General features: G+C 49.2%; 1 pseudogene; it reads right to left on the reverse strand.

The window, feature by feature from the left end:
- Nucleotides 1-1937: 1937 nt before the first annotated feature.
- On the reverse strand, nt 1938-3657 carry LOC119271336 (annotated as a pseudogene).
- Between the last annotated feature and the right edge of the window lie 618 nt (nt 3658-4275).

Consider the following 4275-nt stretch of genomic DNA (forward strand, 5'->3'; position numbering starts at 1 on the left):
GGGGGGAAGAGGAGAGAGAGGTGGAAGGGGGTCGGCCCCCTCTCCTTGTCCTATTCGGACCAAGGAGGGGAGGGGCGCGCGGCCCATCTTTGGCCACCTCTCCTCTCTTCCACTAAGGCCCACTAAGGCCCATATACCTCCCGGGGGGTTCCGGTAACCTCCCGGTAATCCGGTAAAATCCCGATTTCACCCGGAACACTTTCGATATCCAAACATAGGCTTCCAATATATCAATCTTTATGTCTCGACTATTTCGAGACTCCTCGTCATGTCCGTGATCACATCCGGGACTCTAAACAACCTTCGGTACATCAAAATGCATAAACTCATAATATAACTGTCATCGAAACCTTAAGCGTGCGGACCCTACGGGTTCGAGAACAATGTAGACATGACCGAGACATGTCTCCGGTCAATAACCAATAGCGGGACCTGGATGCCCATATTGGTTCCTACATATTCTACTAAGATCTTTTATCGGTCAGACCGCATAACAACATACGTTGTTCCCTTTGTCATCGGTATGTTACTTGCCCGAGATTCGATCGTCGGTATCCTATACCTAGTTCAATCTTGTTACCGGCAAGTCTCTTTACTCGTTCTGTAATACATCATCCCGCAACTAACTCATTAGTTGCAATGCTTGCAAGGCTTAAGTGATGTGCATTACCGAGAGGGCCCAGAGATACCTCTCCGACAATCGGAGTGACAAATCCTAATCTCGAAATACGCCAACCCAACATGTACCTTTGGAGACACCTGTAGAGCTCCTTTATAATCACCCAGTTACGTTGTGACGTTTGGTAGCACACAAAGTGTTCCTCTGGCAAACGGGAGTTGCATAATCTCATAGTCATAGGAACATGTATAAGTCATGAAGAAAGCAATAGCAACATACTAAACGATTGGGTGCTAAGCTAATGGAATGGGTCATGTCAATCAGATCATTCAACTAATGATGTGATCCTGTTAATCAAATAACAACTTTTGTCCATGGTTAGGAAACATAACCATCTTTGATTAACGAGCTAGTTAAGTAGAGGCATACTAGTGACACTCTGTTTGTCTATGTATTCATAGATGTATTATGTTTCCGGTTAATACAATTCTAGCATGAATAATAAACTTTTATCATGATATAAGGAAATAAATAATAACTTTATTATTGCCTCTAGGGCATATTTCCTTCACCTAGATCACCATGGGAGCAGCAACAGTTGATGTACATGTTGAAGATGAAAGTTCACCCCTCTGCAGAGTGCCAAATCAGAGAGAAAATGAAGATCACCTCAGAAAAGCGATGTGGACACGCCGAAAAAATCATCGGTAATTAGGATAGGAGTTTGGCGGTATATAAAGACTATCGGGCATCGGATCCACGTGGGAGGACGCCCCAGGCTGTAGGTGCCCAGAGGCCCAGGGCACCATCGCTAGCTTCCTACACACCGGTGGAGGCCCTTGGGGCCGGGCCTTGGTTCCTAGATCTTCTTTTGATGTGAAACTGCCCGAACTATTTTTGAATTATTTTTCCTCCGATTTTTATAGGGATTTTCCTAAAAGTGAAAAAACGGCAAAAAATAACTAGCACTTGGCACTTGATTAATATGTTAGTCCAATAAAAGTTGATACAAAGTATGTACAAAGTGTATGTAATTGATAGCAATATAACATGAATCATATAAAAATTATAGATATGCTTGAAACGTATCAAGGAACAACCGACCCACGGCATTGTCGATCTGGTTTATTTTGAACTGCTTCCTCTGCCACCTCCAGGCATCCCGTCAACTCCTCGACAGTGAGTGTGTCGAGGTCGACGAGCGTCTCGATTAACATGGCAATCTGTGAGTACTTCTTAGGATCAACGCATAGGAACAGGAACTTACAGACAATGCGCTTCCCCTGGGTCGTCTCGTTGAGCTGCACCATTTGCACCATCATGCCCGTGATGCGCATGGCAAAGTTTCCACCATCTCGCAGTTGGTGAATCGGATGTTGCTGTAATGCTTGGACAATGTCGTGAGTGTGGCCTCGTAGACATGTGCCACTCCAAGGCGGATCGTCCTCAGGGTGTCCCAGGTGTCCTTGGCCGTGGGCTTGGTGGTGAGTATCGTCATTATTTCTAGTGAAATGCCATCGAGGACTACCTTAGGGGCTAGCCGGTCGTCGCTTTGGATGGTGGTGCCGATCTTGATTGCCTCCCAACAGCCCTCGAGTATCACTTGCATCAGGAGGGCCCAATGTTTGTAGTTGGTACAGGTGGGCATGGGATAGGGAGTGCCTCCCCCACCCTCGCACATCACCCGAGTCTTCACGATCCACCACGACTCTTCGTCGGCACTGGTCATCTTAGCTCACGGTGTTGTCGAGGGGGGTTGTATGGTCGTCTCTCATCACGCAAGAAGGCTCCGATGCCAATTGCGGCAATCTCCTCTCACACACAAACAACTCACACTCGCTCGATGAACACGGAGAACAAAGAGACACAGATAGTTTTCTGCAGCGCGTGCAATTGCGACCTTTCTCATTTCTTTCAACTCCTTTTATTCTGGTACAAGGGAAACTTGTAACGCCCACGGCCTCGACAGGTTCGTGACATCTCACGAACGGATCGAGCGCGCCACAAAAATTGCTCAAAGTAGTTGAGCCTACCAGCCAAAAATATTAACATAAAAAGGCTTGTCATGGCAGCCGAAAAACATCCCATGGAAGCGGAATGGATAAATGCTCCCATGGTAGCTCAATGTTGCCATGGCCAAGAAACTTGACGCACAGACAAGATTTATTCTAGCACTAGTGGTGTGATGGTGGTGGTGGAAGACGGAGACGGGATGGTCAGACGGCGGAGGAGGCTGCAGCGGAGGCGTTGTGGCCGTTGGGCTACTTGCGCTTCTTGTCGTTCATCCAGTTCCTAAAGACGTTCTTGCTGATGCTGATGTCGTGGCACCTTGCTTCGATGATGTCCTTGTCGCGCTTCTGCAGACGCCACCCCAGGTGCTCCGACAGCTCCTGCATCCGCAACTTCTGGTCAGCTGTGAACATGGTGCGAGACCGCTTCCTCTCCGACATAACCCCATGGGGCGGTGGTGCCGTCGCCGGTGAGCGCTGGGTGGTGAGCCTCTGAATCTGCAGTTCCCCTAGCGGGCGACTGTGTCGCGCAGGAGAGATGTACGCTGGCGGCTGCTGTGCCACCGGCGCCGGATGATACGCGGGTGGAGGCTGCAGTGGTCAGGACACGGAGCGCTCATCTTCATACTTCGTGCCTTCCGAGTCGTACTCTGTGGCATCCGAGTCATACTCCGTGCCATCCGAGTCGGTGTCAGAGTCGACGCCCGGGAGCTGGTCCTCCAACATCTTCTCCCTGCGCTGCGGCAGGCCATGGAGCACGGTCGCCGCCATGGGCGGCGGCGGCGGCGACCTCTCCGTCATCACCTTGCGGTGAAAGTTGCGGTGGCAGCCGCAGGCCGCACACTTGTACGACGACGTGTCGGCGGGGTTGTGGTCCCCCAGTGGCATCCACTCCTCGCAGCCGTCCACAACGTGCCCACTGCTAGTCAGCGCATGGTTTCTGCCGCACTCCATGTACGTCACCTCTTCCACCCCCGGCGCCGCCTGCCTCACCTTCTTGACGGAGCCGTTGGGGCACTTGACGTCCATGGCCTCCGCGGAGTCACTCGGCTAGTGTCTAACGCTCACGGATTTAGTTAGGTCAACGAAGGAGAGGGAAGCTCGTAAGATGTGAAAGGAAGGCTTGAGGTTAGAGTATAAAAAGAGCAACGGCGACACTAAAAACAGATATTATTAATCCTGTAATTAGAAGTGACTACGGAAAAGAGAGAATATCCAAAAATTGTGCGATAAATTAATATTGGATCATTTGAAACCGCACTGTATATCCCGCGTCGCCGCCTGGGGGTATACATGCATGGAAACCCGGCCGTTTTTGGTTTGACCTCGGTCATTTTTTAGCTGTCAATTTACTACTACATCATCAGATAGATGGACACGAAGTGTGAAGATCACTATTGTACATTTGTGGCCCATGTATTTTTTAACACAGTATAGACGCAAGCGCTCATATATATACGCATACACTCACTTTTATGAATGCACGCATACACTACCCCTATGAGCACCCTCAAAAGACTGAGCCGGCATATAAATCTCACGCATGTGCAAAAAAATAGCCTAAAATATTTCCACAAGGCATAACAAATCCCACTAATGCAACACAGCGAGAAATTTTACTCGATAAGCTGAAACATACTGATAATG

This window comes from Triticum dicoccoides, chromosome 3A (assembly GCF_002162155.2).
Source record: "Triticum dicoccoides isolate Atlit2015 ecotype Zavitan chromosome 3A, WEW_v2.0, whole genome shotgun sequence".
NCBI classification, from domain to species: Eukaryota; Viridiplantae; Streptophyta; class Magnoliopsida; order Poales; family Poaceae; genus Triticum; species Triticum dicoccoides.